Source organism: Pristiophorus japonicus, chromosome 12, assembly GCF_044704955.1.
Source record: "Pristiophorus japonicus isolate sPriJap1 chromosome 12, sPriJap1.hap1, whole genome shotgun sequence".
NCBI lineage: Eukaryota > Metazoa > Chordata > Chondrichthyes > Pristiophoridae > Pristiophorus > Pristiophorus japonicus.
Genome location: NC_091988.1, coordinates 96,791,780 through 96,819,565, shown reverse-complemented (window position 1 = coordinate 96,819,565; position 27,786 = coordinate 96,791,780). Strand labels below are relative to the sequence as shown.

Sequence of the window (27,786 nt, the reverse complement as noted above, 5' to 3'; positions counted from 1 at the left end):
AGTCAGTGCCCGTGGAACTGTACCCAGAGAGAGTCAGGGCCTGTAGAACTGTACCCCAGTGAGAGTCCGTGTCCGTGGAACAGTACCCCAGTGAGCGGCAGTGCCCGTGGAAATGTACCCCAGTGAGAGTCAGTGCCCTTGGAACTGCACCCCAATGAGAGTCAGTGCCTGTGGAACTGTACCCAAGTGGGAGTCAGTGCATGTGGAGCTGTACCCCAATGAGAGTTGGTGCCCGTGGAACTGTACCCCAGAGAGAGTCAGTGTCTGTGGAACTGTACACTAGTGAGAGTCAGTGTCTGTGGAATTGTACCCCAGTGAGCGGCAGTGCCCATGGAACTGTACACCAGTGAGAGTCCATGTCCGTGGAACTGTACCCCAGTGAGCGGCAGTGCTCGTGGAACTGTACACCAGTGAGAGTCCATGTCCATGGAACTGTACCCCAGTGAGCGGCAGTGCCCGTGGAACTGTACACCAGTGAGAGTCCATGTCCGTGGAACTGTACCCCAGTGAGCGGCAGTGCCCATGCAATTGTACCCCAGTGAGTCTCCTTGTCCGTGGAACTGTACGCCAGTGAGCGGCAGTGCCCGTGGAACTATACCCCAGTGAGCGGCAGTGCCCGTGGAACTATACCCCAGTGAGCGGCAGTGCCTGTGGAACTATACCCCAGTGAGAATCAGTGCCCGTGGAACTGTACCCCAGTGAGAGTCAGTGCCCGTGGAATTGTACACCAGTGAGAGTCAGTGCCCGTGGAACTGTACACCAGTGAGAGTCAGTGCCCATGGAATTGTACACCAGTGAGAGTCAGTGCCCGTGGAATTGTACACCAGTGAGAGTCCATGTCTGTGGAAGTGTTCCCCAGTGATGACATCCTTTCAACTAACTATGACTGGAAGTTACCTAGATGAGGAATGACTGTTCAATAACCCTGGCTACTCTGCACCGTGTCTTAAATGATCATTAGAATATGGATGACAGGGTTAGACAGACCTCCCACTCTGCAAACCAACTGTTTAAATAAGTTTGTAAATGCAGTTGGTAAACTTCAAAAAATAAAAAACACTGCTCGTAAAACCACAGAACCACAGTGAAGGTGGAGATAGAGATGAAAGACACAAGAAACAAAAATATTATTTTCAAAAAGAATTTGCCAATTTGTAAACATAAGCCAAAGCTGTAACAGACACTATTGACAGAACTTGGGTTACCAGGATTCTGTAATTGCAGCATTTCCTCAGGAGCTAAAAGCCTCATCACAGTCCTGTCACCAGATGAAATATCTGCAAGCTGCCAGGCAAGGAGTAACATCCAGGGGTGGAAATAAAATACTTTGCGGATGTGTCTGTATATTCTTCTTACAATGAGAGATATTGGCACTTACAATTTAATTGCTTGCAACCATCAGGTGAAAACCTGAGAGTCTTTTTGAGCCGGTTTTACTATCCTCTTTCTTATTCCCACCAGAAAAAAAATGACAAGCAAACTGTAAAGGTTTAAACAACCGTCACATGTACACGGTTAGATATACAACATTTATATAGTGCATTTAACGTCGTAAAAACGTCTCAAGGGATCTCACAGGAGATTTCATATGTGTAAAAACTCTTAAGTGGTGTAACAATCTGGAACCAAGCAGCCAGTTAACCTCACTGGACCAGTATCTATTAGCAGTTACTTTACACAGTAGGCTCTTTACTGAAATGAACCTTGCATGCTCTGGAGGCAGCTTGTCTACATTGCTCTACATTTTCAACAGAATTATTGGGACCTGACAGGCAGTCGAAGCTGTGGTGTGCAACTTTAAAAAAAATCTAAATTGGAGTGTCCGACTCTCTAAGCTAAATCTGCCAAAACATCACATCCACTGACTCACACCATTATAATCCCCTATCTAAATTAAGAACATTGGTCTGGCCTATTCTGGAATGGAATGATGTGCAACATTAATCGGACGTTTGTGCTCTCCATTCCTCTCTCACTATACTGACGCCAATATTTGCTGGGGGGTGGGGGGGGGCAAAAGAAAATGAAAATTGATCCGGCTATAATGCAACAAGCTCAATGATCAGTCAGGAACCAACAGCACAGCCAATGTCATGCCGTGGACCAGCCACGTGGCACGATAAAAAGCCCTCTTAGAGTGGAAGCAAGTCTTCCTCGATTTCGAGGGACTGCCTATGATGATGATGATGATGATGATGACAACGACTATAAAAAGCTGAGAACAGACGCCATGACTCAGATTGAGGCTTAAACCTGGGAGGTAAGTGAGCTGCAACTTCAGAAATCACTGTAAATTAACTTTAATAAGTTAATTTGAATTTTAAAAAACTTTTTAAAATGCCGTAGAAAGTAATTTCCATTGTCTCCACATCTCCTTCTACACAGAGATGTCACAAGGTGGAAAGAAAAAGTTACAGAATTTTGGGGACGAGGACGTGTGTGCATCATTGGATGATGAGCATCAGTGAGACCGGCTGCTGGGGGCTCCAAGGGCGTGGCTCCTGCAAAGTGAGCCAGGTGGTATGGAAGGTGGTAGTCAGTACTCAGCACCAACAAGCGATGGAAGGTGTCTCTTGTTGAGAAGGGGACACGGTATAGTTAATGAAGTCGGATGCCCTGCAGAAGAGAGCATATCACCTTTGAATGCACAGTCTTGGCTGATGTTTCAGGTCACCAGTGCCTGACTGGAAGGAATCAGAGCCGTGGAAATTTGAGGGTGGTCGTTGCCTTCATTCCTACTGACAAGGCCCTGCGGAAGGTGGATTGTGTCTTTAGGTCTTCGTGAAACATTTTGCAGAGGTGGACAATTGCTTCCTTGGTGTAGTGCAGTTTGCCACACACTGCTTCTCCAACAGTGCCTCGAATGACATTTGCTCACCGTGCACTCTGCTCCCCGGAGGGCACCAGCTGGCAGATTCCACCCACACCCGTCTCCTGCCTCATTAGACTGATCACAGAGTAGCACAGCACAGGAGACGGCCATTCCATCCATCAAGTCTGCGCCAGCTCTTTCAAAGAGCAATATAGTTAATCCCACTCCCCCACTCTTTCCCATAGCCCTGTAATTTTTTCTCCTTCAAGAATTTAACCAATTCCCTTTTAAAGACTACTATTGAACCTGTATCCACCAACCTATCAGGCAATCCTAACCACGCGTTGCATAAACAAATGTTTCCTCACGTTGCCTCTGGTTCTTCTACCAATCGCCTTAAATCTGTGCCCTCTTGTTATCGACCCTTCAGCCATTGCATATGTCACAATAGACCTCCCTCCAGTCCAAAAAATAGCCAGTTTACTACAACTGTTTTCTATCCTTTAGCCAATTTTATATGCTTGCCATTCTACTGCTCCTTTTATCCCATAGGCTTCATATGTTTCATGCACCCACCAAATGTGAACATTTTAAATGTGATTTTATAAAAACAGAAAAAGATGACAATAAGCACCCCATTCGATTTCTCTCTGTACGCTCAACCTCAGCTGAGAGCCCAAAATTAACACTAGCTGGTTCATCAGCATTTTAGCTTATCTCTCCAAATTGCAAACTTAAAACTGAAGTTCATACCTTGTTCTGCACAGCAGGGTCTGCTTTTGGAACGGAGCATAGAAACATAGAAAATAAGTGCAGGAGCAGGCCATTCAGCCCTTCTAGCCTGCACCGCCATTCAATGAGTTCATGGCTGAACATGAAACTTCAGTACCCACTTCCTGCTTTCTCGCCATACCCCTTGATCCCCCGAGTAGTAAGGACTTCATCTAACTCCCTTTTGAATATATTTAGTGAATTGGCCCCAACTACTTTCTGTGGTAGAGAATTCCACAGGTTCACCACTCTCTGGGTGAAGAAGTCTCTCCTCATCTCGGTCCTAAATGGCTTACCCCTTATCCTTAGACTGTGACCCCTGGTTCTGGACTTCCCCAACATTGGGAATATTCTTCCTGCATCTAACCCGTCAGAATTTTAAACGTTTCTATGAGGTCCCCTCTCATTCTTCTGAACTCCAGTGAATACAAGCCCAGTTGATCCAGTCTTTCTTGATAGGTCAGTCCCGCCATCCCGGGAATCAGTCTGGTGAACCTTCGCTGCACTCCCTCAATAGCAAGAATGTCCTTCCTCAAGTTAGGAGACCAAAACTGTACACAATACTCCAGGTGTGGCCTCACCAAGGCCCTGTACAACTGTAGCAACACCTCCCTGCTCCTGTACTCAAATCCCCTCGCTATGAAGGCCAACATGCCATTTGCTTTCTTAACCGCCTGCTGTACCTGCATGCCAACCTTCAATGACTGATGTACCATGACACCCAGGTCTCGTTGCACCTTCCCTTTTCCTAATCTGTCACCATTCAGATAATAGTCTGTCTCTCTGTTTTTACCACCAAAGTGGATAACCTCATATTTATCCACATTATACTTCATCTGCCATGCATTTGCCCACTCATCTAACCTATTCAAGTCACTCTGCAGCCTCATAGCATCCTCCTCGCAGCTCACACTGCCACCCAACTTAGTGTCATCCGCAAATTTGGAGATACTACATTTAATCCTCTCGTCTAAATCATTAATGTACAATGTAAACAGCTGGGGCCCCAACACAGAACCTTGCGGTACCTCACTAGTCACTGCCTGCCATTCTGAAAAGTACCCATTTACTCCTACTCTTTGCATCCTGTCTGACAACCAGTTCTCAATCCACGTCAGCACACTACCCCCAATCCCATGTGCTTTAACTTTGCACATTAATCTCTTGTGTGGGACCTTGTCGAAAGCCTTCTGAAAGTCCAAATATACCACATCAACTGGTTCTCCTTTGTCCACTTTATTGGAAACATCCTCAAAAAATTCCAGAAGATTTGTCAAGCATGATTTCCCCTTCACAAATCCATGCCTGACTTGGACCTATCATGTCACCATTTTCCAAATGCGCTGCTATGACATCCTTAATAATTGATTCCATCATTTTACCCACTACGGAGGTCAGGCTGTTTTCTCTCTCCCTCCTTTTTTTAAAAGTGGGGTTACATTGGCTACCCTCAACTCGATAGGAACTGATCCAGAGTCAATGGAATGTTGGAAAATGACTGTCAATGCATCCGCTATTTCCAAGGCCACCTCCTTAAGTACTCTGGGATGCAGTCCATCAGGCCCTGGGGATTTATCGGCCTTCAATCCCATCAATTTCCCCAACACAATTTCCCGACTAATAAAGATTTCCCTCAGTTCCTCCTCCTTACTAGACCCTCTGACCCCTTTTATATCCGGAAGGTTATTTGTGTCCTCCTTAGTGAATAGAACCAAAGTACTTGTTCAATTGGTCTGCCATTTCTTTGTTCCCCGTTATGACTTCCCCTAATTCTGACTGCAGGGGACCTACGTTTGTCTTTACTAACCTTTTTCTCTTTACATACCTATAGAAACTTTTGCAATCCACCTTAATGTTCCCTGCAAGCTTCTTCTCGTACTCCATTTTCCCTGCCCTAATCAAATCCTTTGTCCTCCTCTGCTGAGTTCTAAATTTCTCCCAGTCCCCAGGTTCGCTGCTATTTCTGGCCAATTTGTATGCCACTTCCTTGGCTTTAATACTATCCCTGATTTCCCTAGATAGCCACGGTTGAGCCACCTTCCCTTTTTTATTTTTACGCCAGACAGGAATGTACAATTGTTGTAATTCATCCATGCGGTCTCTAAATGTCTGCCATTGCCCATCCACAGTCAACCCCTTAAATATCATTCCACAAACTTTTATTTATTTTGTTAAAAGTTCAGCCAATTTCACATTACTCACTGGTTCTTTTATATTTCAGGCTGTTTATACTTCCTTCCATCTTTTGTCAATCTGTGAATGGCCTCTTTTGACCATTAATATATTCTATACCATAGAAGTATTTATGTGATCCATGTTAAAATGCAAGGGCATTCATTTGCAGCTATTTCAGGTCGTACTTTTCATGCAGCACATTCTCATGCACAGATTTCAGCATAAGCAAATCAAAGGTAAATTGTTAAATCAATAAAAAGGTTCATGCATCACTGTTATTCAATGAATCCATTACAATAGAAGACTCTCTCATGCATAATAAACACTTGTAATGCTTCTTTCATTTGAATTGTAGGAGAATGCAGAAAGTTTTCCTGGGTAAGGACTTGTGTAGCTGTTCATAGTATTGCATTTTGCTGAGAACAGTGTAGATATCTGGAGCGTGAAATTACTTATGGCCCCGGTTGGAGGCGGTAACAGCTGTGAGGTGGGACTTCCTGCGGCAGGCACAGAAGTCCCGCCCCACCAGTTAAATTGGGCTTACCGCCCGAGTGGAAGTGGAGTGCAAAATCTTGCCCGGGGCCCAACTGGCAAGAGTGGGGCGCCACCACTAAACTCCCGCGGAATTTCGAGGTAGTGGTGCCGCGTCCGGGCGAAAGTCGTTTGTGCCCCCCGTTAGAACGGGAAGCACAAACAACCCGAATTTTTCCCATAATGTCTAGATCTGATGAAGGGAGAGAGAGCCAGATTCAAGAAGTAAACGTGTTTGTGCCAGCTAATGAGATGTTTGAAACCACCAGGACATCTAATAGTATATTGAGTATGTTAGATAAGTTTTCAGGGTCCAATAATCAGCTTTAAGTAAGTACTGAATGTGCTAACACTGCCACCAAGTGGTCTTAATAGAAATCCCACTGGCCACCATGCAAGGCCTTCGCATAAACTGTACCACCACCATTCAGGATTTCCCACCAGACCATTCTGGATATAGTCAATTTCCTGCTTTAGCCCAGTGCATACTTGTGAATTCTGCTGTGAGAACCTTACATTGGATAATAATTCTTATTATGGAGAAATCAAGGAAAAGGTCCAAAGCCTTTGGTTTGAAAAAAACAGCAGATGATGAATAATTAGCAGCCTCTCTCATCCCCGAACTGAGGTTACACAATAGGAATGGAAGAGTTACTGGCTTTATTATACTAAGGGGGTAAGTGAAGGGTGGGGGGAGGGAGGGGAAGTTGACGTGGCACTACTTATACTATAGCAGTTGGTGCAGAGGGCAGATGAGGTACCGATTATATTACATCTATCATGTGTCACATAATAAGACTCCCTGCATTATATGTAATTTAATAAAAATTTGTAACTTGCCAATACTGTGTCAATTTTAAATGATGGGCTTATTCTGGGACAGCAGACTGTGTTTCTCTAATTGAAGAGCAGGGAAGTGCTCCTGCTGCCTAGGTCAAGTCCTCTTTCATCCCATGGCATCAGAATTATTCCTTGTTCAATGCAATTGCTGTTTAAGGGACTTTTACTATGCGCAAATCAGCTGCCATGTTTAACTGCCTACTTAGCAACAAGTGACTACACTGCAAAAGTAATTCATTAACTGATGCCCTTTGGCATTCCCTGAGGAAATGAAAGGCACTGCATAAACAAGTTCTTTTGCCTGTTCTACCTCATTGATCGAAATGCTCACTATTCACCCTGCAGTCCACTATCCAGATTCTTCTTCTTCTTAGGCAGTCCCTCGTAGAGAGGATGACTTGCTTCCACCCCAAAAAGGGATGAATTCACGGGCGTTTCAATGAAGGACCTGACATTCCAGATTCCAAACTACATGTTGAAGGGTGGAAGATGCCTGTGCGTCGATTCTTTTAACGTGTGGTGGCCGTTGCACACCAGCCACCACAATCACCATAGATTACTATGCATAGGTTTACATTTTAGTTCACAGGGAGCAAGGGCCTGCCTATGACAATTAACTTCTGTACTGGGCACAATAAGAAAAGTATCTGCGTTGAGCTCAAAATCGTAAGACTATGTGATGGGGATAGTTAAATTACAGTGGCTACAAGAGCAGGTCATATACTTAGTCAATGATTATGGGTCCAGAACGGGTTACCTTACACTCCTATACAAGGAGTTTGTGCCGAGAGTAAATCATATCTCAGTCACAATGGAAGTAAAGAATGTTTGTAGTTCACAATCCATAATCAAACTTTTCTGCGGGGTCCTAGATCACAAAGGAATCCAAAGAAAGAACTTGAATTTATATAGCATCTTTCACATCCTCAGGATGTCCAAAAGCACTTTACAGCCAAAGAATTGCATTTGAATTGTTGTTGTTATAACATATATTAAACCCGGCAGCCAATTTGTACACAGCAAGATCCCACAAACAGCACAGAGATAAATGATCAGCTGAACGGTCTGTGATGTCCACCCCTGCTCCTTAAAACCTACTTCTTTGACTAAGCTTCTGGTCACCTGTACTAATATCTCCTTATGTGGTTTGGTGTCCAATTTAGTTTGATAACGCTCCTGTGAAGCTGCTTGAGATGTTGTACTTTGTTAAAGACAAGCTATAAATGCAATTTGTTGTTGTGTTGGTTGAGGGATAAATGACCAAGACCCCAATTGAATTTACTTGCTTTTCTTCAAATAGTGCCAGGAGATCTTTTACAACCACTTGAGCTGATTGACTTGGGCCTCTGTTTAATGTCGCAAATGAAAGACAGCTACAAAGGCATGGGAAAAGCCACATACCTTAAACTCATAAGGTACTCATTTTATTTACTAAGTATACATCTCATATATACGCATATAATCCTGTGTAAGCTTAAAAAAAAGTTCTAAGTACATAATGCCTGGATAAAATAATATTCCGAGAGTCTGGATCCTGAATATACAATGTCATTTTAATTGGAAAATACACCGTTTTTTTCTCTTCTGTTCTCAAACAACTCACAGGGGTCAATATTGCACTAATTCTTCCCCTCCAAGATATAGGGCTCAATTTTCCCCAGTGATTTGCACCGTTTTTTTGGAGCAGGCCGCTTTTTTTGGCCTAAGTTAAAAAACCCAAGTTTCCCCGATCAATTTGCACCAGCGTAACGCGGTTAGTTACGATTTTTTTTCAGCCAAAGGGGGTGTAACCTGCCACCCATGCCAATTCTGGCCAGTTAGGCAAGTTTTGCCAGCTGAGAGTTACTCCAGTTCTTCTTAGACCAGCGTATGTGGCCTCTGCAGAAAAACCTTCTGGTGAGTTAAGGAAATCGCGCAGGTAATTGCAGCAGATGCCCAGACAGCAGCAGCAGGTGAGGTGAGAGAGAGAGGGAGAGGGGGAAGCCTTTCGGGTATAGTTAGGTGCAGGGACTGGGAAGGAGGAGGCCATTCGGTTTGGGATAGATGCGGAGACCGAGAAGGAGGAGGCCATTAGGCCTGAGGTAGGTGCGGGAAGTGGCCCGGGAGGCCATTCAGCCTGGGACAGGTGTGGGGAGCGGCCCGGTAGGCCAGTCGGCCTGGGATAGGTGCGGGGAGCGGACCAGGAGGCCATTTGGCCAGGGCTCGGTGCGGGACTGGGAGGGAGGAGGACACTCGGCCAGGGTTGGGTGCGGGACCAGGAGGGAGGAGGCCACTCGGCCAGGCTTAAGTGGGGGACCGGGAGGGAGGAGGCCACTCGGCCAGGGTTAGATGTGGGGGAACGGACCGGGAGTTCGAGCAGCGCGAGTCCGGGGTGCGTGGAGAGGCCTATAAGAGGTGTGCTTGCACAACTCCAGCCAGGAGAAAAAGCAAAAAAGTAGAAAGGAATCAAAAGGTTACGTCACATCCAAAGGGGCAAGTGATTGGCTGGTGATTGGTGAGTAGATTTTCATTTTCTTTTTTATATCAGTAAGCCTTTAACATTGTTGTCGCCAAATTAAGTGTATCTAAGAGTTAAGTCATGGCAGGAGAGCTCGGTTACGTGATATGCTCCTCCTGTACCATGTGGGAACTCAGGGACACTTCCGGTGTCCCTGACGACTACGTGTGCAGGAAGTGTGTCCGCCTCCAGCTCCTAACAGACCGCGTTGCGGAATTGGAGCTGAGGGTGGATTCACTCACGAGTATACTTTTCGTAAACTGTGACTCATTCCATTTGCACGAATGAAAGATTACTGTACGTTAACAACTGCATAAAAATACTAAAATACAAGTCACAATAATGGAGAATGGCAATCCATCTTGTCTGAAGTGCTCAGAGTCTTTATGCTGCGTGCTGCACCGTGGAGAAGCAGAGTTTCAGAGTGTACGGATAAGGGCCACTTGGGTTTTTCATCTGATAGTGATTCAGCAAGGACAGAGACTCCATTGCATCATTCTTCGATGCTGAGAATGACGTGAGTAGCACGTGTCGCGAGTTGGTCTTACCACAGGTGAAGGGTCCACAGCCAGCTAGGGAATGGAAGACCAGCAGGAAGAGCAGTGCAAGGAAGGTAGTGCAGTGGTCCCCTGCGGTCATCCCCCTGCAAAACAGATACACTGCTTTGAGTACTGTTGAGGGGGATGACTCATCAGGGGAGGGCAGCAGCAGCCAAGTTCATGGCACCGTGGCTGGCTCTGTTGCACAGAAGGGCAGGAAAAAGAGTGGGAGAGCGATAGTGATAGGGGATTCAATTGTAAGGGGAATAGATAGGCGTTTCTGCGGCCGCAACCGAGACTCCAGGATGGTATGTTGCCTCCCTGGTGCAAGGGTCAAGGATGTCTCGAAGCGGGTGCAGGACATTCTGAAAAGGGAGAGAGAACAGCCAGTTGTCGTGGTGCACGTTGGTACCAACGACATAGGTAAAAAAAGGGATGAGGTCCTACGAAACGAATTTAAGGAGCTAGGAGCTAAATTAAAAAGTAGGACCTCAAAAGTAGTAATCTCGGGATTGCTACCAATGTCACGTGCTAGTCAGATAGGAATCGCAGGATAGCGCAGATGAATACGTGGCTTGAGCAGCAGGGAGGGATTCAAATTCCTGGGGCATTGGAACCGGTTCTGGGGAGGTGGGACCAGTACAAACCAGACGGTCTGCACCTGGGCAGGACCGGAACCAATGTCCGAGGGGGAGTGTTTGCTAGTGCTGTTGGGAGGAGTTAAACTAATATGGCACGGGGATGGGAACCAGTGCAGGGAGACAGAGGGAAACAAAATGGAGACAGAAGCAAAAGTCAGAAAGGAGATGAGTAAAAGTGGAGGGCAGAGAAACCCAAGCCAAAAAACAAAAAGGGCCAATGTACAGCAAAATTCTAAAGGGTCAAAGTGTAATAAAAAGGCAAGCCTGAAAGCTCAGTGCCTCAATGCGAGGAGTATTCGGAACCCAGGAGAGGGCTCTGAGCTAGTTAGAGTGGGTGAGAGCGCATATGAACAGGACCCCAAGAAAGAATGCAAAAGGCAGGAGGCAACAGAGCAGAGTAGCACTGGGGTAAGTGTAAATCACAAGGTGATAGGAAGGGACAATATGTATGAATATAAAGGGGCTGCAGGAGGGGTCAAAACTAAAAATCATGGTTTAAAAACTAGTATTAAAACACATTACCTAAACGCACGCAGCATTTGAAATAAAGTAAATGAGTTGACGGCACAAATCATTACAAATGGGTATGATTTAGTGGCCATTACAGAAACGTGGTTGCAGGGATGCCAAGTCTGGGAATTAAACATACAGGGGTATCTGACAATTCGGAAGGATAGACAAGAAGGGAAAGAAGGTGGGGTAGCTCTGTTAATAAAGGATGATATCAGGGCAGTTGTGAGAGATGTTATTGGCTCTAATGAACAAAATGTTGAATCATAGTGGGTGGAGATTAGAGATAGTAAGGGGAAAAAGTCACTGGTGGGCGTAGTTTATAGGCCCCCAAGTAATAACTTCATGGTAGGGCGGACAATAATCAAGGCAATAATGGAGGCATGTGAAAAAGGAACGGCAGTAATCATGGGGGATTTTAACCTCCATATCGATTGGTCAAATCAAATCGCACGGGGTAGCCTGGAGGAGGAATTCATAGAATGCATATGGGATTGTTTCTTAGAACAGTATGTTACAGAACCTACAAGGGAGCAAGCTATCTTAGATCTGGTCCTGTGTAATGAGACAGGAATAATAAATGATCTCCTAGTAAAAGATCCTCTCGGAATGAGTGATCACAGTATGGTTGAATTTGTAATACAGATTGAGGGTGAGGAAGTAGTGTCTCAAACGAGCGTACTATGCTTAAACAAAGGGGACTACAGTGGGATGAGGGCAGAGTTAGCTGAAGTAGACTGGGAACACAGACTAAACGGTGGCACAATTGAACAACAGTGGAGGACTTTTAAGGAGCTCTTTCATAGTGCTCAACAAAAATATATTCCAGTGAAAAAGAAGGGCGGTAAGAGAAGGGATAACCAGCCGTGGATAACCAAGGATATAAAGGAGAGTATCAAATTAAAAACCAATGCGTATAAGGTGGCCAAGGTTAGTGGGAAACTAGAAGATTGGGAAAATTTTAAACGACAGCAAAGAATGACTAAGAAAACAATAAAGAAGGGAAAGATAGATTACGAAAGTAAACTTGCGCAAAATATAAAAAGATAGTAAAAGCTTTTACCGATATATAAAACGGAAAAGAGTGACTAAAGTAAATGTTAGTCTCTTAGAAGATGAGAAGGGGGATTTAATAATGGGAAATGTGGAAATGGCTGATTCAGTCTTCATTGCTGGTCACGGGAATGTGGGAATGGAAGATCTTGAGACAATCACTATCACTAGGGAGGTAGTGCTGGACAGGCTCATGGGACTCAAGGTAGACAAGTCCCCTGGTCCTGATGAAATGCATCCCAGGGTATTAAAAAGATGGCAGAAGTTATAGCAGATGCATTCGTTAGAATCTACCAAAATTCTCTGGACTCTGGGGAGGTACCAGCGGATTGGAAAGCAGCTAATGTAACGCCTCTGTTTAAAAAAGGGGGCAGACAAAAGGCAGGTAACTATAGGCCGGTTAGTTTAACATCCGTAGTGGGGAAAATGCTTGAAGCTATCATTAAGGAGAAATAGCGGGACATCTGGATAGGAATAGTGCAATTAAGCAGACGCAACATGGATTCATGAAGGGGAAATCATGTTTAACTAATTTACTGGAATTCTTTGAGGATATAACGAGCATGGTGGATAGAGGTGTACCGATGGATGTGGTGTATTTAGATTTCCAAAAGGCATTCGATAAGGTGCCACACAAAAGGTTACTGCAGAAGATAGAGGTACACGGAGTCAGAGGAAATGTATTAGCATGGATCGAGAATTGGCTGGCTAACAGAAAGCAGAGAGTCGGGATAAATGGGTCCTTTTCAGGTTGGAAATCGGTGGTTAGCGCTGTTCCACAGGGATCGGTGCTGGGACCAACACTGTTTACAATATACATAGATGACCTGGAAGAGGGGACAGAGTGTAGTGTAACAAAATTTGCAGATGACACAAAGATTAGTGGGAAAGCGGGCTGTGTCGAGGACACAGAGAGGCTGCAAAGAGATTTAGATAGGTTAAGCGAATGGGCTAAGGTTTGGCAGATGGAATACAATGTCGGAAAATGTGAGGTCATCCACCTTGGGGAAAAAAAACAGTAAAAGGGAATATTATTTGAATGGGGAGAATATTATTTGAATGTGCAGAGGGACCTGGGGGTCCTTGTGCATGAATCCCAAAAAGTTAGTTTGCAGGTGCAGCAGGTAATCAGGAAGGCGAATGGAATGTTGGCCTTCATTGCGAGACGGATGGAGTACAAAAGCAGGGAGGTCCTGCTGCAACTGTACAGAGTATTGGTGAGGCCGCACCTGGAGTACTGCGTGCAGTTTTGGTCACCTTACTTAAGGAAGGATATACTAGCTTTGGAGGGGGTACAGAGACGATTCACTAGGCTGATTCCGGAGATGAGGGGGTTACCTTATGATGATAGATTGAGTAGGCTTAGTCTTTACTCGTTGGAGTTCAGAAGGATGAGGGGTGATCTTATAGAAACATTTAAAATAATGAAAGGGATAGACAAGATAGAGGCAGAGAGGTTGTTTCCACTGGTCGGAGAGACTAGAACTATGGGCACAGCCTCAAAATACGGGGGAGCCAATTTAAAACCAAGTTGAGAAGGAATTTCTTCTCCCAGAGGGTTGTGAATCTGTGGAATTCTCTGCCCAAGTGAGCAGTTGAGGCTAGCTCATTGAATGTATTCAAATCACAGATAGATAGATTTTTAACCAATAAGGGAATTAAGGGTTATGGGGAGCGGGCAGGTAAGTGGAGCTGAGTCCACGGCCAGATCAGCCATGATCTTTTTGAATGGCAGAGCAGGCTCGAGGGGCTAGATGGCCTACTCCTGTTCCTAATTCTTATGTTCTTATGGGAGGTCACTTGGCCAGGGCTAGATGCGGGGTGCAGGACCGGGAGGCCCTTCGACCTTGGATAAGACCAAGGATCGGCATCAGCATCAGGGGGGGAGGGATGGGGGGACTAATAATTTAATGGAGGTCAGTTGCTGCAATGTATTTGTGCGTGTGAAGTTGCTGCAATGTATTTTAAGGTACTTGCTGTGAGCTGGCTGTATGTTTCACTTTCCAGCCTCAGCCCGCATTGTTTCCCTGGTTACAGTGGCAACCCCATCTTTTTGGCACAGATCAAGGCTCCACCCCCAAAACTAAAAGACAGGCTAGGCTACACCAAGAAGAAATAATCAAACGGGGAATTTGGTATACTTGGGGCCCCAAAAAATTGCCGTATCTCTTCAAGTATGCCAAAAAAAAGCTTTGGGGAAAACTGAATGAGAAAAAGCTATTTTGCCCAAGCACCACAAATTTTTTTAATCTCTTCCAAGAAAAATACAATTCGCTCTGGTATCCATGAAGGCTAATGATGCATTTCTGTTACACAGAGTGGTGTAAAATAAATTTCTTCTAATTTCTCCTCTTGTTGGAGATTAGTTTTGTATACTTGAAACCAAGTCAAATGAAACCCTTTGGTTTCCAAAATATTGTCCTTCGGACAATTACTGTAGCAATTAAGCTCAAGCATTTGACTAAAATCTTGACTTTTTTTTGTTTCTGGGATGTGGGCATTGCTGGCAAGGCAAGCATTTATTGCCCATCCATAATTGCCCGTGAGAAGGTCGTGGTGAGCTGCCTTCTTGAACCACTGCAGTCTTTGTGGTGAAGGTACTCCCATAGTGCTGTTGGCTGCACAATGCAACTGCTGCACTGTTGACGAAACTGAAGCTTAAAGTAGACTAAGACATTGGCCCAGAATAAGCATGAATAGGAATACCCCCCAAAACACACAAGCACTGAAAACAAAAACAAAAAAATCACATTTCAAATTAATCAAAATTGAATTTAATTACTTACTTAAAACAATAATTTAATTTTTTGAAAAATAGATTTACATATTTTAAAGGGTCTAAAAATAAATTTACCTTATTTAATAGGATTTTAAATGTTTAAATTATTGAAAAAAATTTATTATTCTGTGCTTTAAAAGTCTTATGGGTTTATCAGTCGTAAGAATTTAAAGGACATTCACTGGGCAGGAGTAGGGCAAATAGCCCAACTCGCAGCCCGCGGAGGTCCTTTAGTTTCAGAGGCGTGCGATCTGTCAAGAGAATACTCTTGACAGATCATAAGTTCCGAGTTTAGGCGCATGCGCTTCACATGCCTAAACCCCAAACTTGTGGGAACTCCACGGGAGCATGCGCATCTTGTACACACTCAGGGGAGCGCGAATTCAGGCCCAACATAAACAAGATTATTAAAAGGCAGACAGCCACAGAATTGGTGTAATAAATGCTGGCATCTGGCTGCAGGTTTGGGCTTTACACTGTATGAATTATATACCAGTTTAAGATTAAGTCACCCTACAATTAGTTTCACTTTCTGTAAGAGTCTGCACAGACTTTTCATGGGGTTCATCACTAAAAAGCTGTTGGATACCACCCTCTGCCGTCCCCCTATCTGCTCCAGGAGTCCTCTTTTTCAGAGCTTACATACTGATTTTGATTCCTGAGGCATTGGGACCGTTTCTGGGGGAGGTGGGACCTGTACAAGTCGAACAGGTTGCACCTCAACAGGGCCGGGACCAATATCCTCGCAGGTGGGGGTTGCTAGTGCTGTTGGGGAGAGTTTAAACTAGCTCGGCAGGGGACTGGGAACCGGAGAGTAGATTCAGAAGGGAGAGAAGCAAAGCTGGAAATGGAAGGCAGAAAATTAGTAAGTGAGTTTGGAAGGCAGAGGATACAAAGTCTAGAAAATAGACAACAAGGGAGTTTGGCAGTGCTAAATAGTATATACTTCAATTCATGGAGTGTAAGCAATAAGACAGATGAGCTGAGAGGACAGATAAACAAGTACTGAGATGTGGCTGAAAGAAGGGCCAGAGTGGCAGCTCAATATTCCTAGTTACAGCGTTTTCAGATGAGATAGAAAGGGGGATAAAAAAGAAGGTGGTCGCAGTATTAATTAAATAAATGATTACAGCTGTGAGGGATGATATGTTAGAAGGGTCAGCAAATGAGGTCATATGGGTTGAACTGAAGAACAAACAATGGCTGGGATTGTATTATAGACCCCCAAACAGTCAGAGGGAGATAGAAGAGCAAATATGTAGGCACATTTTTGAGAAGTGCAAAAACAATAGGGCAGTAATAGTAGGGGATTTCAACTACCCTAATATTAACTGGGATAGAATTAGTGAGAAAGGTATAGAGGGTGCAGAATTCTTAAAATACATTCAGGGGAACTTTATTAGTTGGCACATAGCAAGCCCAACAAGAGAGGGGGCAGTTCTGGGCTTAGTTTTAGGGAATGAAGCTGGGCAGGTGGAAGGGGTATCAGTGGGAGAGCATTTTGAGAGTTATTATAATTCAGTTAGATTTAGGGTAATTATGGAAAAGGACAAAGATTGACCAGGAATAAAAGTTCTCAATTGGGGAAAAGCCAATTTTACTAAACTGAGATGTGATTTAGCCAAAGTGGACTGGAAACAGCTATTGGAAGGTAAATCAATGTCAGAGCAATGGAAGGAGATAATGAGGGTTCAGAGCAAGTATGTTTCCTTAAAGAAAAAAGGTGGGACCAACAAACCTAGAGCCCCCTGGATGTCAAGGGGCATACAGGGTAGGATAATAAAAAAGGGAAGCTTATGACAGATACCGAGGGCTCAATACTGCAGAAACCCTAGAGTATAGAAAGTGCAGGGGTGAAATTAGAAAGGAATTATCAAAGCATAGAGAGGGCATGAAAAAATATTGGCAAGTAAAATCAAGGAAAACCCAAAGATGTTTTATAAATACATTAAGAGCAAGAGGATAACTAAAGAAAGAGTAGGGCCTATTAGAGACCATAAAGGTAACCTGTGTGTGGAGGCAGAAGATGTGGGTATGGAAACTTAAATGAACTCTTTGCGTCTGTTTTCACAAAAGAGAGGAACAATGCAGATATTGCAATCAGGGAGGAGGAGTGTGAAATATTAGATGAAATAAAGATAGTGAGAGAGGAAGTATCAAGGAGTTTAGCATCTTTGAAAGTGAATAAATCCCCAAGACCAGATGAAATGTATCCCAGGCTGTTAAGAGAAACAAGAGAGGAAATAGCAGAGGCTCTGACCATCATTTTCCAATCCTCTCTGGCTGCAGGTGTTGTGCTGGAGGACTGGTAATGTTGTACCGTTGTTTAAAAAGGGAGAAAGGGATAGACCGAGTAATTGCAGGCCAGTCAGCCTAACCTCGATGGTGGGAAAATTATTGGAAAAAATTCTGAGGGACAGGATAAATCTTCATTTAGAAAGACACAGATTAATCCAGGACAGTCAGCGTGGATTTGTTAAGGGAAGATCGTATCTAACTACCTTGATTGAATTTTTTAATGAGGTAACAAGACGGGTCGATGGGGGTATTGCGCTTGATGTAGTGTATATAGATTTTCGCTTTTCATAAGGTCCCACATAGCAGACTGGTCACGAATCTAAAAGCCCATGGGATCCAGGGAAAAGTGGCAAATTGGATCCAAAATTGGCTCAGGGGCAGGAAGCAAAAGGTAATAATCAATAGGTATTTTTATGACTGGAGGGCTGTTTCCAGTGGAGTTCTGCAGGGCTCAGTATTAGGTTCCTTGCTTTTTGTGGTATACATCAATGATTTAGACTTGAATGTAGGGGGTATGATTAAGAAGTTTGCTGATGATACAAAAATTGGCCGTGTAGTTGGTAATGAAGAAGAAAGCTGTAGACTGCAGGAAGAGATCAATGGACTAGTCAGGTGGGCATAACAGTGTCAAATGGAATTAAATTCGGAGGGCTAACAAGGCAAGGGAATAGACAATAAATGGTAAAGGAACAGAGGGACCTTGGAGTGTTTGTCCACAGATCCCTAAAGGTAGCAAGATAGATAGATAAGGTGGTTAAGAAGGCATACGGGATACTTACCGTTATTAGCCAAGGCATAGAATTTAAGAGCAGGGAGGTTATGCTTGAATTGTATAAAACATTAATTAGGCCAAAGCTAGAGTACTGCGTGCAGTTCTGGTCACCACATTACAAGAAAGATGTGATTGCACTAGAGAGGGTACGGATGAAATTTACGAGGATGTTGCCTGGACTGGAGAATTTTAGCTATGAGGAAAGATTGGATAGGCTGGGGTTGGTTTCTTTAGAACAGAGGAGGCTGAGGGGGAGACCTGATTGAGGTGTATAAAATTGTGAGGGGCCTAGATAGAGTGGATAGGAAGGACCTATTTCCCTAAGCAGAGGGGTCAATAACAAGGGGACATAGATTTAAAGTAAGTGGTAGGATGTTTAGAGGGGATTTGAGGAGAATCTTTCACCAAGAGGATGGTGGGGGTCTGCAACTCACTGCCTGAAAGGAAGGTGGAGCCAGAAACTTTCATAGCATGTAAAAAGTACTTGGATATGCACTTGAAGTGCCATATCCTACAAGGCGACGGACCAAGATCTGGAACGTGGGATTAGGCTGGATAGCTTTTGCGGCAGACAGGATGGGCTGAATGGCCTTCTTCTATGCTGTAAATTTCTATGATTCTACAATACATAGGGTGTATTCTACAATACATGAGCCGTGACTCAGTGGGTAGCACTCTCACCTCTGAGTCTGAAGATATGGGGTCAAGTTTCACTCCAAAGACCTGAGCACAACAGTCTAAGCCGACACTCTAGTGTAGTACTGATGTAATACTGCACTGTCGGAGGTGCCATCTTTCGGTTGAGATGTTAAACCGAGGCCCCATCTGCCCTCTCAGGTGGACGTAAAAGATCCCATGATTCCATTTTCAAGAAGAGCAGGGGAATTATCCCCTGTGTGCTGACCAATAATTATCCCTCAATCAACGTAACAGATTATCTCAGAACAATCATAAACATTGCATATTCAAGAATTATTTCCGGGGGGTGGGGGGGTGGGAGGGGAGGGGGTTGATGAAAAATGTTGTTAGAAGTTTAGGGTCTTGCCAAAGATATTTTTCAGGTTCAGTCGCTCCTATAAGCAGCTCCCATATTTCTTGCATGCTAGAGGTTATTCAGACACAATGACATGAACTGTATAATATGCTATTAGCATGTCATCATGTGTGATGCTCAAGTCTTTTCAAAGGCAGGTTGTGAAAACACTTCAAAGACAAAGCCAGCTACGAATCAATAAGCTGCATTATTTCACAGCAACTAAGCATACAGACCAACAGTTATAATCTGGTTCACTTAGTTCAATCAGCATAACTTGTCTTCACCTAATAATACACAACAATGAGCAGGCTATGCTTTCTTGCCTCAGTGAGATGTCCTATTTGACAAACAAACTAGCTCCCCACTGCCCTCCTACATGCTAAACTTCTGAGCCTGGCCAAATCTTTCCTTCACAGTTTTCTGTTTGAAGACTGAACTGATTCCCCATGTCTTGGCCTGTTTCCAAATCTTTTATGTGAAGAAATGGTCAAATAAGTCCCAAAACCTGATTCACGAAGGACTCAGTATTCATGAAGGCGAACTCAGGAAGAATTTCCAATGTTCAAGAACCCAAAGAAAGAAAGACTTACATTTATGACCTTTCACGACCACCGGATGTCTCAAAGTGCTTTACAGCCAATGAAGTACTTTTTGGAGTGTAATCACTGTTATAATGTGGGAAACATGGCAGCCAATTTGTGCACAGCCAGCTCCCACAAATAGCAATGTAATAATGACCAGAAAATCTGTTTTTGTTATGTTTATTGAGGGATAAATATTGGCCAGGACACCATAGAAACATAGAAACATAGAAAATAGGTGCAGCAGTAGGCCATTCGGCCCTTCGCCTGCACCGCCATTCAATGAGTTCATGGCTGAACATGCAACTTCAGTACCCCATTCCTGCTTTCTCACCATACCCCTTGATCCTCTTAGTAGTAAGGACTTCATCAAACTCCTTTTTGAATATATTTAGTGAATTGGCCTCAACAACTTTCTGTGGCAGAGAATTCCACAGGTTCACCACTCTCTGGGTGAAGAGGTTCCTCCTCATCTCGGTCTTAAATGGCTTACCCCTTATTCTTAGATTGTGACCCATGTTTCTGGACTTCCCCAACATTGGGAACATTCTTCCTGCATCTAACCTGTCTAAACCCGTCAGAATTTTAAACGTTTCTATGAGGTCCCCTCTCATTCTTCTGAACTCCAGTGAATACAAGCCCAGTTGATCCAGTCTTTCCTGATAGGTCAGTCCCGCCATCCCGGGAATCAGTCTGGTGAACCTTCGCTGCACTCCCTCAATAGCAAGAATGTCCTTCCTCAGGTTAGGAGACCAAAACTGTACACAATACTCCAGGTGTGGCCTCACCAATGCCCTGTACAACTGTAGCAACACCTCCCTGCCCCTGTACTCAAATCCCCTCGCTATGAAGGCCAACATGCCATTTGCTTTCTTAACCGCCTGCTGTACCTGCATGCCAACCTTCAATGACTGATGTACCATGACACCCAGGTCTCGTTGCACCTCCCCTTTTCTTAATCTGTCACCATTCAGATAATAGTCTGTCTCTCTGTTTTTACCACCAAAGTGGATAACCTCACATTTATCCACATTATACTTCATCTGCCATGCATTTGCCCACTCACCTAACCTATCCAAGTCGATCTGCAGCCTTATAGCATCCTCCTCGCAACTCACACTGCCACCTAACTTAGTGTCATCCGCAAATTTGGAGATACAACATTTAATCCCCTCGTCTAAATCATTAATGTACTGTGTAAACAGCTGGGGCCCCAGCACAGAACCTTGCGGTACCCCACTAGTCACTGCCTGCCATTCTGAAAATTACCCATTTACTCCTACTCTTTGCTTCCTGTCTGACAACCAGTTCTCAATCCATGTCAGCACACTACCCCCAATCCCATGTGCTTTAACTTTGCACATTAATCTCTTGTGTGGGACCTTGTCGAAAGCCTTCTGAAAGTCCAAATATACCACATCAACTGGTTCTCCCTTGTCCACTCTACTGGAAACATCCTCAAAAAATTCAAGAAGATTTGTCAAGCATGATTTCCCTTTCACAAATCCATGCTGACTTGGACCTATCATGTCATCTCTTTCCAACTGCGCTGCTATGACATCCTTAATAATTGATTCCATCATCTTACCCACTACCGATGTCAGGCTGACCGGTCTATAATTCCCTGTTTTCTCTCTCCCTCCTTTTTTAAAAAGTGGGGTTACATTGACTACCCTCCACTCGATAGGAACTGATCCAGAGTCAATGGAATGTTGGAAAATTACTGTCAATGCATCGGCTATTTCCAAGGCCACCTCCTTAAGTACTCTGGGATGCAATCCATCAGGCCCTGGGGATTTATCGGCCTTCAATCCCATTAATTTCCCCAACACAATTTCACGACTAATAAGGATTTCCCTCAGTTCCTCCTCCTTACTAGACCCTCTGATCCCTCTTATATCCGGAAGGTTGTTAGTGTCCTCCTTCGTGAATACCGAACCAAAGTACTTGTTCAATTGGTCCGCCATTTCTTTGTTTCCCGTTATGACTTCCCCTGATTCTGACTGCAGGGGACCTACGTTTGTTTTTACTAACCTTTTTCTCTTTACATATCTATAGAAACTTTTGCAATCCGTCATAATGTTCCCTGCAAGTTTCTTCTCGTACTCCATATTCCCTGCCCTAATCAAACCTTTTGTCCTCCTCTGCTGAGTTCTAAATTTCTCCCAGTCTCCGGGTTCACTGCTATTTCTGGCCAATTTGTATGCCACTTCCTTTGCTTTAATACTATCCCTGATTTCCCCTGATAGCCACGATTGAGCCATCTTCCCTTTTTTATTTTTACGACAGACAGGAATGTACAATTGTTGTAGTTCATCCATGCAGTCTCTAAATGTCTGCCATTGCCCATCCACAGTCAACCCCTTAAGTATCATTCGCCAATCAATCCTAGCCAATTCACGCCTCATACCTTCAAAATTACCCTTCTTTAAGTTCTGGACCATGGTCTCTGAATTAACTGTTTCATTCTCCATCCTAATGCAGAATTCCACCATATTATGGTCACTCTTCCCCAAGGGGCCTCGCACAACGGGATTGCTAATTAATCCTCTCTCATTACACAACACTCAGTCTAAGATGGCCTCCCCCCCTAGTTGGTTCCTCGACATATTGGTCTTGAAAACCATCCCTTATGCACTCCAGGAAATCCTCCTCCACCGTATTACTTCCAGTTTGGTTAGCCCAATCTATGTGCATATTAAAGTCACCCATTATAACTGCTGCACCCTTATTGCATGCATCCCTAATTTCCTCGCCAACATCACTACTACTGTTTGGAGGTCTGTACACAACTCCCATTAACGTTTTTTGCCCTTTGGTGTTCTGCAGCTCTATCCATATAGATTCCACATCATCCAAGCTAATGTCCATTCTAACTATTGCATTAATCTCCTCTTTAACCAGCAATGCTACCCCACCTCCTTTTCCTTTTATTCTATCCTTCCTGAATGTTGAATACCCCTGGATGTTGAGTTCCCAGCCCTGATCATCCTGGAGCCATGTCTCCGTAATCCCAATCACATCATATTTGTTAACATCTATTTGCACAGTTAATTCATCCACCTTATTACGGATACTCCTTGCATTAAGACACAAAGCCTTCAGGCTTGTTTTTTTAACACCCTTTATCCTTTTAGAATTTTGCTGTACAGTGGCCCTTTTTGTTTTTTGTCTTGGGTTTCTCTGCCCTCCACTTTTACTCATCTTCTTTCTGTCTTTTGCTTTTGTCTCCTTTTTGTTACCCTCTGTCTCCCTGCATAGGTTCCCATCCCCCTGACATATTAGTTTAACTCCTCCCCAACAGCACTAGCAAACACTCCCCCTAGGACATTGGTTCCGGTCCCGTCCTGGTGCAGACCGTCCGCTTTGTACTGGTCCCACCTCCCCCAGAACCGGTTCCAATGCCCCAGGAATTTGAATCCCTCCCTGCTGCACCACTGCTCAAGCCACGTATTCATCTGCGCTATCCTGCGATTCCTACTCTGACTAGCACATGGCACTGGTAGCTATCCCGAGATTACTACTTTTGAGGTCCTACTTTTTAATTTAGCTCCTAGCTCCTTAAATTCATTTTGTAGGACCTCATCCCTTTTTTTTTAACCTATGTCGTTGGTACCAATGTGCACCACGACAACTGGCTGTTCTCCCTCCCTTTTTAGAATGTCCTGCACCCGCTCAGAGACATCCTTGACCCTTGCACCAGGGAGGCAACATACCATCCTGGAGTCTCGGTTGCGGCCGCAGAAACGCCTATCTATTCCCCTTACAATTGAATCCCCTATCACTATCGCTCTCCCACTTTTTTTCCTGCCCTCCTGTGCAACAGAGCCAGCCACGGTGCCATGAACTTGGCTGCTGCTGCCCTCCCCTAATCAGTCATCCCCCTCAACAGCACTCAAAGCAGTGTATCTGTTTTGCAGGGGGATGACCACAGGGGACCCTTGCACTACCTTATTTGCACTGCTCTTCCTGCTGGTCTTCCATTCCCCATCTGGCTGTGGACCCTTCTCCTGGGGTAAGACCAACTCGCTACACGTGCTACTCACGTCATTCTCAGCATCGTGGATGCTCCAGAGTGAATCCACCCTCAGCTCCAACTCCGCAAAGGATAACTCCCTTGCTCATCTTTGAAATAGTGCCATGGGATCTTATACGTCCACCCGAGTAGGCAGACAGCGCCTTGGTTTAACATCTCATCTGAAAGACAGCACCTCCGACAGTGCAGCACTCCCTCAATACTGCATTGGAGTGTCAGCCTAGATTTATGAGCTCAAGTCCCTGGATTATTGCCTGAGCCACGTCCAAATTAGCATAGAAGCAGACAGTAAGAGGGGTTCCTTTTCATGGGACACTGGCACCAGTTCTGGGACAGGAAGGAGCTGTATCGACGGGACGGGCTCCACGTGAACCGGGATGGGACCAGTGTCCTAGCGGAAAGGGTAAATAGGGAGATGACAAAGGCTTTAAACTAGTAAGATGGGGGGAGGGATCTAAAGAAACGGAACCAGCCTAAATATAAACAAAACAGGAAAAGAGAGCATAGGAAAGAATAAAGTAAGAGATGACATGTTCCTGCTGGAAATTAGATGTGCACAGCACTGAATCAGGGGTACACTGGAAAAAGTGGGGGTTCAGAGTCCATCAGGGGCACAATTATAACTGTCAGCCAGCGACCAAAATTATTAGAAAATGATAATGGAATTATTACAGTTAAAAATAGACTACTCAAAACTGACCAACAAAACCTCTTATCTCCCAATAAGCCAAGATTTGAGGCAGGCAATTGTCAAAGCAAGACTAGGCACAGGTAGCCCTGGGACAGAAGGTCAAGCGTTCATGCACTTGGTAACTGATATAGTTTTAATAGACCTTGAAAGCATTCCCCTCCAAGAAACGTTGCTTCTTGTCAGCTTCAATTTAAAATTGCACTGCAGTATAGCACAAGGTCATTTTCACCAAACAGATCTGTCAAACACTTGTCAAGCTGCTGTCTGCAGATTCACAGCAGACATTCTTCACTGGATTAATGCCGAACACCAGATTCCAAGCACGCTCCTGCAAACTTGCTGTCCACAATTTTACTCTTTCCATCAATCTCCTGGATCTGATTTTAATAACTGCTCCAGCGCAGTCTGTCTTTCCTCACAGGGCTTCCCCCAGCTTTTCAAAAGTAAAAAACAAAAATCCCCTTTAGCCTTGCAGTGAAAGAGAAGCTTGTGGATGCACTGGATCATTGTCAACTGAAGGAAATTATATTTTGTTGGACGGGGGAGAAACCAGTGTTTATTGATTAGAAGAGTTTGATCGATATCCAGCTAAATTAACAACCCATAGACCTCCAGACATGCTGGGAACCCATCCCTTTCGGAGAAGGACCCATACATCCATTAATGGCAATACATTCACGCTAGAGACCCAGCCCCAATATTAACTCGGAGACGGGAATCGAGCCGGGGTTGGGTAGCAATATCAGGAGACAAATGCGCAACATTGTTGGATGGGTAGGAATGGCCCATTTTAACTGGGGTGCCTAATCATTTTATTTCAGTGTTTGGCGCATGAGCAGGCGTGACTCAGAACCGCATGACGCGATTACTTAAAGACCCAGTTCAGAAATGAAACGGAAGAAGACGTTTAGAGGTCAGAAGATTGCGCTATGCAACAACAACATAGAAATGGCAGGATGGAGAGCAAAGGCTGACCCTAAATTTACTGGAAGTTCTACTGGCTACAGCAAGGGTCAAGAGGGAGGTCCTGTTTCCCACCAATGGGGAAAAATAAACCAAGGCATCGTGGTTGATGATGGCACAAGAGGTAAGCAGCAGGAGCATCACTAAGGTGCTGGATCCAGTGCCGCAAACACTTCAATGACCTGGCTAAATCAGGAAAGTTCAACAAACTTAAAAGATGCACAAAGATCCTATCCATCCCCTCTCACTCAGCCTTATCAATTATACTCTATGCACTCCTCACACCCACTTAACTTTCACCAGCACCTATCCTTCTGTTTATATGCGCGTCCTCTCTTCCTCACTCACCTCACCCTTCCTCCCTTCACCACTGCCAGTCACCCCATCCTCATGTAATCTGATACCACCTCATTCAGCTCCCTGATTCTTAGCATGACCTCAAATGGCACCGTTAACACATTCTTCAAATGCATGTCAGTGCCACTCATGATACATCTGCCCAATTGTCCTCTTCATCGAATCCACTGCATCCATCGGAGGCACACATGCCTGAGCCACTCAGGTCTGGTGTGCCACCCTTGCAGGAGGAGAGTACAGAATGCCAGGAAAGGGCAAGGACCAGAGGCATACCCCCACATATGATAGAGCTTACCTGGTGGAGGAGGCGGCTCTATAAATAAGTGGCAGATGGCAATATTGGTTTTCCATTCGACCAGGGCGACAGCATTAATCTCTCACATCTACATCTTCTACAAGACAAAGTTATCTGGTGTTGACAAGCACTTTATCAAAAATGATCACTTTATCCATGTGCATTTCAACATTTGTAAAGATTAAATGGACTCAATTTTCCCCAGTGATGTGTGTCGTTTTTTTGCCGTGCGCCACTTTTTTTGGCCTAAATTTTAAAATCCAAGTTTCATCAAAGATTGTGCGCCAGCGTAACTCAGTTAGTTACAATTTTTTTAGGTTCGTTTTTTTTTTGTGTGATGTCTGCACCAGTTTTTCACATTTATGCAAGTTTGATCGACTTACATTCCTCCTCGGCCGGCGTATGTGACCACTCCCAAAAAACATTCTGGGCACTTAAGAAAAACCAGTGCACATCAAAAAATTAGTGCCAAAAGATGGTTTTTATGCAAAATTTTGGAGGGTGTCAAGAACGCATTAAATATGCATCATCAAGCTTAATTTTTTTCAACTGAAAACGCAGAAAATGGAAGTTTCATGTAATTCTTCAATTTTGGATTTTTTTTTTTAAAGTGCCGCGCCACCACCGAACGTCTCCAAACCAGGCGCGAGGGTCGGAGTGTCAGCCGGCAGAATCAGTCCCTCGCCTGGACACGGGCTCGGGACTCGGCTTAAAAAGAAGCCGGGGCGGGGGGCAGAAGCCAGATGAGAACTCTTACACTATGCAGCAAGCAGTATCAAATGAAGCCAGGGGGGTTCCCAATCTAAGCAAGCCTATTGCGCATGCTCAGACCTGGGTGTGGTGGTCCATACTAGGGCATCGACCTTGGGGAGAGAGAGAAGCTTGTCCTGCCTGCTGTTTTGAGTTTCTTGCAAAGGTACAATTTAATCATGAGGGCAATACTGACAATGTCATACCTTATGCAAGCCTTCTGCATGATGGTGCTGCGGAGGAGACAATTGATTCGATGTCATCACATGAGGAACCTCAGAGCACATAGGATGATGGGCAGGAGGCCTTACCCACATCGGGTATATCGAGACAGGCATTCATACCTGCACCCGAGTGATGCAGACTGTGCGAGAAGGCTGCGTTTCTTCAAAGAAGTTGTAACCGAGATCTGTGAGTTAGTAAAAGCAAACCTGCAACCTAGATGCGTCAGGAGGATTTGCTTTGTCAGTTGAAGTGAAGGTTACAGCTGTACCTTCATTCTATGCATCTGGATCGTTCCAGGCCACAACTGGGGATGTGTGCACCGTTTCTCAACATGCAACACATATCTGCATTCGGCAGGTGACTGCTGCACTATATAACCACTGTATAAACATAAAGTTCCCCATGATCGCCCAGGCAATGCGTGAAAGGGCTATGGGGTTCTCCAGGATTGCTGCTTCCCAAAGGTACAGGGTTACATTGATTGTACCCACATCGCCTTGCGAGCGCCTTTGGAGGATTCAAAGATGCACAGGAACAGAAAGGGCTTCCACTGCTTAATGTGCAACTAGTGTGTGACAACATGCATCGCATCATGTCAGTTGATGCAACATACCCTAGGAATACCCATGATGCG

At 44.6% G+C, this 27,786-nt stretch overlaps 1 protein-coding gene across 1 annotated transcript in view; it reads right to left on the bottom strand.

Moving 5' to 3' along the window:
* Nucleotides 1-27,786, bottom strand: part of LOC139277385 (testis-expressed protein 264 homolog) — a 488,096-nt gene that overhangs the window by 446,688 nt on the left and 13,622 nt on the right. The window lies entirely within an intron of this gene.